A 15049-nucleotide genomic window follows, 5' to 3' on the forward strand; every position below is an offset into this window, starting at 1 on the left:
GCCAAAACCCTCTTAAATTTTAAATTCTCTTCTCCAATCTGAAATCATCTTGACAGACCCACAAGCTGTAATGAGACATTTCCTCCTCCTGACAGACCCATGTGTTTTTCATCATAAGCAATGGTATCAAAAAAATCATGTTCTTCAACATTATTTGTGAAGTCAGTGTTTCACTTCCCTTGTTCAACTTTCTGTTCCAAACTCTTGACTTTCAAAAGCAGGAAGAATTTTTTTTTAATTTCTGCCCATATACTCAAACCATTCTGTTTCTATATTTGAATTAAAATTTACAAGAAACACATTATACTTCTTTTTCTCAGTGGTATCATTTTCTTCTTGGTGTATTAGAAGAAGCATGTAGAAGTTGGTAGGCGGTAAGAATCTTGACACATCTCGCGATTTGCCATGGACACCACGTCAAAGATCACTATTATTCTGTAGAATGTGGTTCTGCTTCAGCAAAAGGTAAGAGTTCATATTTTATGAGAAAAGCCTTATTTGACTCCGGAAGTAGTTTCTTCTTCAACCTTTCTTCTGTGACATAACACGTGCATTCACTTGCCAATATTTTAACCTTAATATTTGTTTTCCTACACCTCCTCAAACTACTTATTTTGTGTCTGTTTTTTGTGGGTCTTAATGGTTTGTCTAGGAGCTCTTCATCCTCCCAAATTAGTTAGAGTGAACCCAGTCCACTCCTCAAAACGTTTTTCAACATTTTGTTGTGTTTTTCTCTATCATGTAGTAGCAACATATTTTACATACTCCATCACGTCATATTGTCAAGCTTTCCATATGTCATCAAGCTTTTCTTCTCTCCCAAAGGACTATATTCTCTTCAGAATGTATTAATTTCTTTTTAACCACCACCACAACCAGCATCACCACTACTGGGCCTCACACACTGATGACATCAAATAGAGATCTAGCAGTGTTTACTGAATTACAAAATGAACCAAGACCTATTTCTGTTTTGACCATAATTCTTTTAACTGCAAATGGATTATAAACTCGTACAGTAGAACACTACTGCAAATTCTTGAGTAACAAGGGGTCCCTTTGAACTCTGTCTCCTTCTTGGGTCCAAAAATTAGTAATCTTCTGTGTAGTTATCAATTAGCACATCGTCATCCACTGAGCCCAAACTCCTTCAATAACCACAATAGCACCCTCATATTTTTACCAGCAGTGAAACAAAATACTTCACTCACCTCTTCCTGCCATTATGTATATACCTTATTGCTTCCTGCTTTGGGAACATGAGAGTTTTAGGAATGACATTTTAAAGCCTTGTCTGGCTATTTTACCATCCCTTGATTCCTCCTGTGAGAAATTTTCTTTTCTTTTTTCGTTTTCTTTTGAAAGAAAGAGAGTGAGTGAGCATGTGCACGCATCCAAGCAGGGAAGGGGCAGAGGGAGAGGGAGTGAGAGAATCCTCAGCAGGCTCCACCCACGGCCCTTCCAGGGGCTCTGTCTCACGACCTTGAGATCACCTGAGCCGAAATCAAGAGTCAGATGCTTAACGGACTGAGCCTGAGCCACCCAGGTGCCCCTTCTGTTAGAAATTCTCTTTTTCTAATTTAACAAAATATTAGATTCCGAAGAATAAATAAATTTATACTCTACATTTGCATAATCAAAGTGAAACAGAAAACAAAATTATAAATCCTGTGTAACATTTTGGTCATTTTACCTTGGTTTCCAAATATCTTTAAAAATCTTTTCATAATTGCATAATAACAACAAGGGAAAAAAGATTAACAGATTCTTAAATGGGCGACAGAGATATAGCATGTAAAGTGTTACAGTTAGAATTGAAAATCAAACTCCAAGGCAACCATAATTCAATAAATGCTAAATACCAGCAACATACTGTTCACTGAAAGCTACTTGTTATCCATAAATCTTTACAAAAATTATTCACCCTTGAACTTGTAGGACCTACCATGGTGCCTAGCTTATAATATGTCAGTTTAGCTGAATTATACACAGTATTGAATCAGGTACTGAGGAGAGCTGTGACAAAAATTAAGGATATTTACTTTTAAGAAATCTGCAATTTAACGTCTGCAATATATAACAAATGTAACATAAGTATTGGAGCTTATACTAATAAGATTGGATACAAAGTTAGTTTCCTTACTGAAAAAGTTCTTAGAACATTTAATACATTCAAGTGCACTAAAAAAGATAGATATAGGGAGCAGAATGAACCAAATTTAGTTTACCGTGAATTTCTTTCCCTACACCTCCGAAAGAACACTTATTGATATCTTTCAAGAAAACAGTGGTCCCTAAAAAACCTTTCAGAAAGTGATGAACTAAGATAACGGCACTGACTAAACAAGACATCGTTAAGCAAGAGAAGATTCCTAGACAGAAGTGCTGAATTGAATTTTGACACATTTGGAAAAGATGGGGAAAGACATCAGAAGGCAAGACTAACACAGGGTCTTTCACTCCCATGGAGAAGGGTTGCAAAGAATTGAATATAGACTAGCTTAACTGTAGTGGTATCAGTAAACCAAAGCTAACAAGGAAAGAGTATTTAGGTAGAATTTACTAGCGTAGATGAAGAGCAGACCCAACCTTTAAAACGGAGGTTATGCAAAGATGGTGTTTGCAGGTACATTGATATTGATGTGATCATTGGCACACGTTCAAATTATAACAGCATGAAAATGAAGTCTGTTACTTAACCTAAGTAATATTAATCTACTCCCATGTCTCGCTACTTCAAAAATAGATTCCCTTATCTGTTTGAGAGACTAAAGTCCTCTTCCAAAATTGAGGGTCCGCTTGGACAAGTTGAAATGCATTCAAGCTTTTGTATTTCCTCACTGAAAGGAGGAAATAGGAAGTATGTGGGAGTTGGAGATTGGAAGGACCTAGGGAAAACCAGAGGGAAAAAAATGATAAATAATGTGGTGCCCTGGCATCCTTCTGCCAGACAGTTCTAAGGATAGGTTTTGCAGCATATAAGGAATCAGAGCTAAAGCTTCTCTTTTCCAGTCAAACTCTGAGATCATGGGCTCTGGCACCTAGATAAAACTTTTAAATGAATATGGAAAAAGAAGCATCCCCACCACTGTTCTGAATAAGACTGGAAACATCTGGTGAGGGCTGCAGAGCAGTGGCCAAGCACCCCTGAGGCCAACAGAGACCAAGGAAGCTGCTTTCCCAGAAAGGCATCAACTGCAGGGGTTGTAATGCGATACGTACTCCAAATGACTTGGTGGCAGCATGGTAGAAAACATGAGTGGTTTTTTTTTTTTTCATGTGCACATATGAGACATCATGGAGATTTTAAGAAATAGGTGGTGCTAAGATGTGTAATCAGGTATATAGAAGAACCATAATTATTTAGCAATAATGTTAATGAGACTTTATTTGAACTTGTAGGTTGGTCAGACCTGGCCATATTTATGTAAGGTAAAAAGATACAGTGTTTTTATATGGTATCAGATGCATACATCTAGATCAGGAATTGCAAACAGTAATGTCTTTGAGAGCTGTGCAATGAACATAAATAGGAGTAGGACACCAGGTATGATGCAATACGTACAAAACAGATAGTATCCAACACACTCTTGCTGGATGTTATGTTTTAAAACAGTATCCAGGCATAACATGAAGGCTGTATAAAGCTAACAGACCTCTGTTGTTTCAGCTTGCTCTCAATGCTTCTCTTGACCCTTTCATTACTCCCCATGTCTTAGAAATAAAATCTACTTTCATTGGCTTGTCACATAAGAGTCCATCATAATTTGTTCTATCATTTTGTCTTCATTTCTCATCGGCCCTCATATATGCTCTAGTGTTCAGCTGAAAATACATGATGAATAAATAAATAATAAACAAGTTTCCTATCCAAAACACTACTAAAAGCATGGTTGTGGGGCTCCTGGGTGGCTTAGGCAGTTACGCGAACCAACTCTTGATTTCAGCTTATGTCATGATCTCACGATTCATAGGTTCAAGCCCTGTATCAGGCTCCATGCTGACAGTGCAGAGCCTGCATGGCATTCTCTCTCTCTCTTTCTCTCTGTCCCATCTCTCCCCCCTCACTCTCTCTCAAAATAAATAAAATAAACTTTAATAAATAGATAGCCTGGTTGTGACAAAACTTGCCTAACTTTTCATCAAGAGTCTGAGCCAACATTTCTCCATGAAATGGGCAGAGACTACAGGACAATAACATGAAATAATTAATGTCACAGAAAAAGAATAGTTCTAATTCGTTTGCGGTATGCCATTATTTGGATGAAAGATTTCTGTATACCAAAATTCCTGCTTGCAATTGCTCACAAAGATGCAAAACCTTCCTGGTACCAAAATGGTTCTGCATTCTTTAGTCCTTTCAAAGCTGGAGAAGCTGAAGCTTATCCGTAAACTAGGCTTGTGAACACATCCCGTAATGTTGCCATCATTTCAGCATCACCCTCTTCAAAGGCCCTAAGATCCAGGACACAAAACTTCATTCCGGTAGACCCTCTCCATCCTATCTAAATAGAGATACTGAGGGAAGTCACCACCCACAAATCACCAATTTCAATGAAGGCTTTCCTGCGATGACACTGCTACTCATCTACAGAAATAATTACTGCCAATGTTTCTCTGCTTTGCCTAAATTAATACTATTAATCACTTCTGACCCCTGTCCTTTGGACTACTCTGTATTAGTCATTGAAATAAAATCTGTACGCCATCAAGAAAAGACCATAGATCCGAACACCTTCTTCCTGAGGACTACCCATCACTGTAGTTAATGGATTAGTTGCCCCCCAAGCTCTCTCTCATCAAGATGCTGCAGATAAACTACTCCACTGACATACCGCAAATGTATTTGGTTTGGTTCACTAAGACTCACATGTTTCCACAGTAAAAATTGCTCTTCTGGGTCCCAGCCTAGGATAATTCAAAGTAGGATTTTGAAACCTCATTTCTGGTCACTCTGCTTTCTCTCACAATAATAGACTAAAATATAGTATTTTCCTTAAAATCATTTTTTGTCTAAAAGTATTTTGAGTCTACGGTTATGTTTGAAGAAAGCCAACAATGATGAAAATATAACTATTTACTAATTGAGCCAGGTAACTAAAAAGATGTTATATGTAACTTCTTTAGGATACAAATTGTCTTCAGCAGGAAACTGTTGAGACAATCGCTTGGTCAGGCTCATCTTCTCTTTTTGCTGACGATAAGTAGGCTCAAGAACCTTCCTAGCTCTCTGGTGCAGATGCTGCCTCTTGATAAAGTGTCTTCCTTCTCTGTAACTGCCTTGGGAGACATGCCAGCTACATATAGTTAGTGCAAGGATGAAATTTCAGATTCTTGGAACTTTAAAAGCACTACCACCTGCAGGATTTGAAAAGGTTACACCATAGTAACCCCTCTGATATGGCATAGCTGATTCCTCTCCCATTTAAAAGGTCATTTCAAATCCTTCATATTTTTATGTCCCATAACCAACATCCATTTTACAAGCCAAGTGCACTAAATCTAAGACTTCAAAGAATCGCAGGCTTCAGATGGAGTTTGAGGAATTACTGAAAACAAATTCTTGCTTACAAGGAATGCTACACTTAAGCCATCCCAGAAAACTACCCTATTTTTAAAGACCATCACAGAAAGTTTTTCTCAGTTTGCATAACTATCCTATTACAAACCCCTAGCAGTCTTCCTTCACAAGTTCTTAGTCACATATTATCAAAATCTTTCACATCCTAGCTTAAGTACGTTTTCCCCTACTCCAATCTTTTGCTAACTCACCATCTTTCCTACCAACTTCCATTGTTTATTTCAGCTGATGGAATTATTCTCTTTACTTATCAGGGGTCTAAATTGTAGCCATCTATCTTTTATGACTGCCAAGTCATCACTTGACTGATCACCAATCAATTCTTCTACAAACTTCTCTGAATCCATTTGTTTCATTCACATTCCAAGAGTCTCCAAGCTACTCACTATGCTGTCTAGTAAATGGGATAAAATGGAAAGAATGCTAAACAGAATCCTAGAAACATCTCCAGCATTGGTTCTGCTCAAAATAAATTAATGATCTTGGATAAGTCTTTGCATTTTCTTGAGTAAGTCCTCCTCAATAAAATGAAATAATTAAATTTATCAGGTTAGTTTACCACTTACTACTCTGTAAGTTTATGATTCCTCAAAACTTGTTAATGGGTTCTCTGTTTTTGTATTCCCCTCATCTGCACACTGTCATGAAATTAAAATTCTCAAGATGCCATCATCTGTTCATGAGGAAACTAAGGTTTAGAGAGAGTAATTTACACCTCCAAGGCCACATACTTAATAAGTGATAGAACCAGGACATGTTTAGGGCCAAGACTAGGATCAGGCAGACAAAGTACACAGGGAACAAAATTTAAAGTAATACTTACTCTCTGGCTAGCGCAAATGCAAAGTTGGCACCTAAAACTCTACCCTGAGTGCCTTATTTGCTATATTCTAAAGAAATATATTCTCTTAGCTTTGGAATTATATGATCATCATGACCTTTAAATTTTATATTACTATTATTTATGCCATATTAGATATGAAAGGACATAAAATTTTGTTCAATAAAGCACTTCCACTATTATTCATCTTAAATAAAATAAATAAACATGCATCCTGTTTTATTTTAAAATAAAAAATTCCAGAAGAGAGCAGGAAGATAGCAATGGACTAGGAGGAGCATAGGCTCACAAAGCTAGATATCCCAGAAATCAACCTGAAGACTGTCAGAATAAACTCCACAACTAAAGGGAGAGAAGAAGCCACATTCGGGAAAGTAGGAAGATCAAAGACATGGTTTAGGGGAGAAACCAATCATGGGTGCTGTGATGGGGAAGGAGACATAGTCACAGAGAAGGGCAAGAGAGAGAGGAACACACAGGTGAACACACAAGGGAAATGTTTCCCCAAAACCATTGGCTTGGAAAATGAGAGGGGCTGAATTTCTTATGTTCTTACAAGAGGAATCAACAAAAGCGGGCCAACATCAAGACATATAGTAATTAGATTTGCAAAACATAATAATAAAGAAAAATCTTAAAGAAAGCAAGACAGAGAAGTTATTAACTTACAAAGGAAAATCCATAAGTTTAGCTGGTGATCTTTCAAAAGAAACTTGGCAAGTTAGAAGGGAGTGGCATGATATATTCAATGCACTGAATGGGAAAAATCTGCATCCACTAATACTCTATCCAGCAAGGCTATCATTCAGGATAGAAAGAGAATTAAAGAGTCTACCAGACAAACAAAATAAAGGAGTTTGTAACCACTAAAGTAGCCCTGCAGGAAATATTAAAGAGGATGCTTTGAGGGGAAAGCAGAGACAAAAAGTGACAGTATAAAGGCAGGAAACACAAAAACAGTAAAAATAAACATTTATGGAGAAGTCAATTAACTCACACACCAAAAAAAAAGGATGTAAAATATAGGGAGGCTGGGTGGCTCAGTCAGTTAAGTGTTCAACTTTGGCTCAGGTCATGATCTCACAGCTAGTGAATTCAGACCCCACATCAGGCTCTGTGCTAACAGCTTGGAGCCTGGAGCTTGCTTTGGATTCTGTGTCTCCCTCTCTCTCTGCTCCTTCACTGCTCCTGCTCTGTCTCTCTCCCAAAAATAAACAAACATTAAAAATATTTTTTATAAAAAGGATATAAAATATAATAACAAATACCTAAAACATGTTGATGAGAGGATAAAAGAATGGGTTGAAACTTGAATAACCATCAACTTAATATAAACTGCTATATGCAGAAGATGTTATATACAAACCTAATAGTAACCATATATCAAACACTGCTAATAAACATGCAAAAGAGAAAGAGAAAAATCCAAACATATCACTAAAGAAAATCAGCAAAACATTAAAAAACAGAAAGACAAGAATGGATCAGAGAACATCTCGAGTAACAAACACAAAACAAGTAATAACATGGCAATCAATACATGTCTATCAATGATTACTTTGAATTTAAATGGACTAAATGCTCTAATCAAAAGACATAAGGTATCAGAATGGATTAAAAAAATAAGACCCATATATATGCTGCTTACAAGAGACTCATTTTAGACCTAAAGACACCTGCAGATTGAAAGTGAGGGGATAGAGAAACATTTATCATGCAAATGAATGTCAGAAGAAAGCTAGAGTATTATATTGGACAAACTAGACTTTAAACAAAGACTATAACAAGAGACAAAGAAGGGCCCTATATAATAATAAAGGGGACAACCAACAAGAAGATATAGCTATTTTAAATATTTATTCACCAAAACATGTGAGCACCCAAATACATAAAACAATTAATAATGAACATAAAGGATCTAATTAATAATAACACAATAATAGTAGGGGACTTTAATATCCCACTTACATCAATGGACAGATAATCTAAAGAGCAAATAAACAAGGAAACAATGACTTTGAATGGACCATATGGAGTTAACAAATATATTCAGAACATTCCATCCTAAAACAGCAGAATACACATTCTTTTCAAGTGCACATGGGACATTCTCCAGAATAGATCACATATTAGGCCACAAAACAGACCTCAACAAATTCAAGGAAACTGAAGTTACACCATGCATCTCTTTTGACCACAACACTATGAAATTAGAAGACAAACACAAGAAAAATCTGGAAAGACCACAAATACATGGAGGTTAAATAACATGCTACTAAAAAAATAAATGGGTCAAGAAGGAAATCACAGAAAATAGAAGAACAGATCAATGAAACAGGAGCTGGTTCTTTGAAAAAATTAATAAAATTGATAAATCTCTAGCCAGATTTATCAAAAAGAAAAGAGAAACAATCCAAATAAAGTCACAAATGAGAGAAGAGAAATAACAACCAACACCACAGAAATACAAGCAATTATAAGAGAATATTTATGGGGGCGACTGGGTGGCTCAGTCGATTAAGTGTCCAAATTCGGCTCAGGTCATGATCTCACAATTCATGAGTTCAAGCCCCACAATGGGCCATCAGGCTCTGTCCTGACAGCTCCAGTCCTGGAGCCTGCTTCAGATTCCGTGTCTGCCTCTCTCTCTGCCCCTCTCCCACTCACGCTCTTTCTTTCTCTCAAAAATAAACATTAAAAAAAATTATAGAAAGGAGAATATTATGAAAAACTATATGCCAACAAATTAGACAACCTAGAAGAAATGGATAAATTCCTAGAGGCATATATTGTCAAAAATGAAACAGGAATAAATAAAAAACTTGAAAGATCAATAACCAGCAAAGAAATTGGATCAGTAATCAAAGAATTCCCAAGAAACAAAAGTCCAGGACCACATGGCTTCATAGGCACATTCTATAACACATTAAAGAAGAGTTAATACCTATTGCTCTCAAACTATTCCAAAATATACAAAAGGAAGGAAAACTTCCAAATTCATTCTATGAGGCCAGCATTACCCTGATACCAAAACCAGATAAAGACAGCACTAGAAAAGAGACCTATAGGCCAATAACCACAATGAACATAGATGCAAAAATTCTCCATAAAATACAAGCAAACTGAATCCAACAATGCATTAAAGAATCATTCACCAAGATCAAGGGGATTTATTCTTGGGTTTCAAAGGTAGTTCAATACTCACAAATCAATCAACATGATATATCACATCAAAAAAGAAAGGATAAGAACCATATGATCATTTCAGTAGATGCATAAAAAGCATTGGACAAAGTACATCCATTCATGATACAAAGTCTCAACAAAGTAGATTTAGAGGGAACATACCTCAACATAATAAAGGTCATATGTGAAAACCCCACAGCTAATAGCCTCCTCAGTGGGGAAACACTGAGAGGTTTTCCTCTACAGTCAGGAACAAGACAGGGCTGTTCATTCTCACCACTTTTACTCAATGTAGTACTGGAAGTCCTACCCACAGCAATCAGACAACAAAAAGAAAAAAAGGCATCCAAATCAGCAAGGAAGGAAGAAGTAAAACTTTCACTATTTGCAGAGGACATGATACTCTATATGAAACCCCTAAAGACTCCACCAAAACATTGCTACCACTAATAAATGAATTCAGTACAGTCACAGTACACTAAATCAATATACAGAAATCTATTGCATTTCTATACACAAATAATGAAGCAGAAGAGAAAGAAATTAAGAAATTGATCCCATATATAATTGCACCAAAAACAGTAAGATACTAGGAACAAACCTAACCAAAGAGGAGAAAGACCTATATTCTGAAAACTATAAAACACTCATGAAAGAAACTCTAGATGACACAAAAAAGGAAGGACATTCCATGATCATTCATTGGAAGAACAAATATTATTAAAATGTCTATACTGTCCAAAGCAATCTACACATTTAATGCAATCCCCATCAAAATACTCACAGCATTTTTCACAGAACTATAACAAACAATTTTAAAATTTATATGTAACCACAAAAGACCCTGAATAGCCACAACAATGTGGAAAAAGAAAAGCAAAGTTGGAGGCATCACAATTACAGACTTCAAGTTATATTTCAAAGTGGTAGTAATCAAAAAAGTATGGTACTGGCCCAAAAATAGACAATAAAACAGTATAGAAAACCCACAAACGAATCTCTAATTATATGGCCAATTAATCTTTGACAAAGCAGGGAAGAATATCCAATGGGAAAAAGAGAGTCTCTTCAACAAATAGTGCTGGGAAAACTGGAGAGCAACATGGAAAATAATGAAACTGGACCACTTTCCTACACCATACACAAAAATAAATTCAAAATGGATTAATCACTTAAATGTGACACATGAAACCATGAAAATCCTAGAAGAGAGCCCAGGCAGTAACTTCTTTGACATTGGCTGTAGCAACTTCTTTCTGGATACGTATCCTGAGACAAAGGAAACAAAAATTAATTATTGAAACTACATCAAAAGAATAAAGCTTTTACACAGTGAAGGAAACAACCAACAAAACTAAAAGATACCTGATGGAATGAGAGAAGACATTTGTAAATGATCTGATAAGGTTAGTATCCAAAACATATAAAGAGCTTATAAAACAACACCCCCAAAAAACAAATAATCCAATTTAAAAATGGGCAGAAGTCATAAATAGACATTTTTCCAAAGAAGACATACAAATGGCAAACAAACACATGAAAAGATGCTCAATATCACTTACAGTCATGGAAATGCACATCAAAACTACAATGAGATATCACCTCACACCTGTCAGAATGGTGAAAATCAACAACACAAGAAACAGCAGGTGTGGCAAGGATGTGGAAAAAGGAGAACCCTTTTGCATTGTTGGTGAAATTGCAAACTGGGGTAGCCACTCCGGGAATATAGTATGGAGGTTCATCAAAAAGTTAAAAATAGAACTACCCTATGATCCAGCAATTTCACTACTACGTGTTACCCAAAGAATACAAAAACACTAATTCAGAGGGATACATGCACCATAATGTTTATCCTAGCATTATCTACAGCAGCCAAACTACGGAAACAGCCCAAGTGTCCACCAATTGATGAAAGGATAAAGTAGGTGTGTTATATACATACAAGAGAATATTATTCAGCCATTAAAAAAAAGAATGAAATCTGGGACGCCTGGGTGGCTCAGTCGATTCAGTGTCCGACTTCGGCTCAGGTCATGATCTCATGGTTCATGAGTTCAGACCTCACGTCAGGCTCTGTGCTGATGGCTCAGAGCCTGGAGCCTGCTTCAGATTCTCTGTCTCCCTCTTTCTCTCTGCCCCTCGCCCATTCACGCTCTCTCTCTCTCTTAAAAATAAATAAACATTAAAAAAAAAAAAAGAATGAAATCTTGCCATTTGCAACAACATGGATGGAGCTAGAGTATTATTATGCTAAGTGAAATAAGTCAGTCAGAGAAAGACAAATGTCATATGGTTTCGCTCATATGTGGAGATTAAGACACAAAACAAATGAGCAAAGGGGAACAAAAGAGAAAGAGAGAGAGAGAAACCAAGAAAAGACTCTTAACTATAGAGAACAAACTGACAGTTACCAGAAGGGAGGTAGGAGCATAAATGGGTTAAATAGGTGATGGATAATAAGGATTACTTGTGATGAGCACAGCGTTATGGAAGTGTTGAATCACTATACCATACACCTGAAACTCATATTTTAGTGTGTGTTAACTAACTGGAATTTAAGCAAAAACTTTAAAAATTAAAAATGGCACAGAACTTGAAACAAAAAAATAATAAAGAATTCCAAGATAACTGTATAATATGATTATTCTATATTTCTTCATCTGCCTACAAATAAACAAACATGATTTACACATGGATGTTCACATCACAATTTCGACCATCATACCATCATAAGATGTAAAGCACTAAATTTTGAGACCCTCCTCTGCAACCTTTGAACTAGAAGCAGGCCTATTACTTCTGACAGGACAATGAAGTTTCTCTTCAAAGACCCACATGCAGTTGTTTATTTTATAATGTACGATGGTGGCATAAATTCTTGTCAATGAACATGTCGCAGACTGAGATTCAACTCTGCTGACTCCAGGATTCAAGCCTGAGTGGACATATTAGGGAACTGTTAAAACCCTACGTCCTAGCCTCATGGACTAAGAATCTTCTCATTAAACAATCAAAGAGAAAAGATAGTAGAGCTATACATGTTTTAAGAACGGTAGGTCAGTTTCAGAGGAACCAAAGTTTCTAAAATAGCATTCATTCAATAATCATTTGTTGATCCCTTATTTTGCATCATGTGTCATGAAGGGTGCCAGACATGCAAAGGTAAACAGGACCCATTGCTGCCCTGAGTACTTCACAGTCTAGAGTATTGGGAAGGTTACCGTGTGTCATGTCATCATACGTTTCGTGGGGCTTAGAGGCCAGGGGAATGTGCTGTGAGAGCACTAGGGGCAGCTTTCCCCTACACTGGGGCAGTCAAGGATGCTTTCCTATGGGAAGTGACCTCTGATCTGAATCTTGAAAGGGAATCAAGAGTTATCCAGGCAAAAATAAGTATGAAAAGCATCTCCAGCAGAGGAAGCAAAATGTGGCAGAGAGAAAAGACAATAGTTTCTACTATTGGGAATGCCCTCTGTGTTGGGGCTATCGATTCACATAATAAAGTAATAATCAGAAAAAATATAATCAGTAAAAAACAGAGAACTACTTCTCAGAAATCTCCATAGGTTACCAAGAAGACAGAGTGTCAACTCCATCAGTACCAATCGTCTCTGCAATGACAAGAACACAGTGCCCTGAATATCCTTGAGGGATTAATGGGTATAAATAGTTATCTTAAAGTTTTTAGCTGACATTAATAACAAACATGTAAAGAATTTGGCCTTGCCTGAAGACAAGGGTTGGCCTTTGGTAGGTAATCTCAAATTCTGGGAGGTGGTCTCTCCTGATAGGAATGACTTTAGTTACCTTGGGACCTCAGGTCATGCTGCATAGTCTAAGGAAGTGATTTAGGGTGGGAAAGGGCCTCACCCAATGGTATTTAGGGTGGGGGCTGACCACGTGACTGTGTCTGAACAACCAGCAATGCAACCTATGGCTGGGGTGGGGAGGATTTGAGTCATACATACCCAAATGGGCTAGAGACTAGAGATTGAGATCAACCACATGGGCATGCCTTCATAGTGGAGCCTGCAGTAGACACTCTGAACACCATGGCTCAGGTGGGCTTCCCTGGTTTGCAATGATCTATGTATCCGGTCACACACTGATAGCAAGTAAAGCATCCTGACTCCAGAGGGAAAGACCAATGGAAGCTTTGTGCTTGGTGATTCTTCTAGATTCTGCCCTATGTGCTTCTTTGGCTGATTTTAATCTGTATCTATTCCCCATAATAAGCTGTACCATAAGTTTTCAGTGAGTTCTTGGTGCCTTTCTAGTAAGTTATCAAACCTGAGGGAAACCCCTAAATTTGCAGTTGGTCCTGGAGTTGAGGGTAGTCTCTTGTGGGAACAGTTTCCCCTAGCTTATATTGGACCAAAGTTCTCACAAAAGATAAAAGTTATAGCAAGCCAGAGAAGGAGAAAAGAAAATGGGAGGCACTGTTTATGGAGAATAAATGAAACATCCACTGACGACTTCTAAATAATTTAGTAGAAAACTGACAGGGGCTAAAATTCTCTCTGAGTAGGCAATGGTGTGGCTGAAAATTTTTTCTTAAAACTATTGTTATGATTGTATTTTAACCCTTTATCTAGTATAGCCTGAGAAATACAGGATGCATTTTACTGTGAACATTCTATTTCCTGTCATGGCCAAATAAGCTCCTCTCAGGCAAACCCTTTTGTAGAACTACAAAACTCTACATAAAATGTAAAATAAAACTACTTGAAGACACTGGAGACTGAAAAAAAATAGGATTCAACACTTACTAAGTGTAGAGGATTCAAAACTTAAACTAAGGAAAGGGCATAATGTGCTTCCTATTTTTTTTTAAATGTTTGTGGGTTTGTTTGGTTTTTTTTTTTTATGTTTATTTATGTTTGAGGGAGAGAACATGAGCAGGGGAAGGTCAGAGAGAGAGAAACAGAGAGAGGGAATCCCAAGCAGGCTCTGAACTTTCAGGGCAGAGGCTGATGTGGATCTTGAACTCATGAACCATGAGATCATGACCTAAGCTGAAATCAAGAGTCTGACACCCAACCAACTGAACCACTTACACACCCAGGTTTGTGGGTTTTTTAAACCCAAATGTAGGATGGTGCTATGAAGGGCACGTATATGGGATGGCTAGAACTCAGATAGAAAGCCATGGTCTTATGACCTAAACCACAGGCAAAGTTTAGGACAATTACAACTGCTGGAAAATGGGGATGGATTAGGAGATAAAACCCTCATTTTGCACGGGGAACAACAATTAAAATGAGTGTCTACATCTCAGCAGAAACACTGGGAGCTAAAACACCAACAAACACCTCTCATGAGTTGAAAGGGAAAATAACTGGTCAACCTAGAATTCTGTATCTAGTGAAAATATCTTTCAAGAATGAAGTCGAGATATACATACAGGGAGACGCATGCCAATGAAAACCGTGTAAGTA

At 37.2% G+C, this 15049-nt stretch overlaps 1 long non-coding RNA gene across 1 annotated transcript in view; it reads left to right on the forward strand.

Moving 5' to 3' along the window:
* Nucleotides 1-312: 312 nt before the first annotated feature.
* Nucleotides 313-15049, forward strand: part of LOC125172069 (uncharacterized) — a 29909-nt gene continuing 15172 nt past the window's right edge. The window contains exon 1 of the long non-coding RNA XR_007154579.1: nucleotides 313-465. This is a non-coding gene — a long non-coding RNA (uncharacterized LOC125172069). The remainder of the gene's footprint in view (nucleotides 466-15049) is intronic.

This window comes from Prionailurus viverrinus, chromosome C1 (assembly GCF_022837055.1).
Source record: "Prionailurus viverrinus isolate Anna chromosome C1, UM_Priviv_1.0, whole genome shotgun sequence".
Lineage (NCBI taxonomy): Eukaryota > Metazoa > Chordata > Mammalia > Carnivora > Felidae > Prionailurus > Prionailurus viverrinus.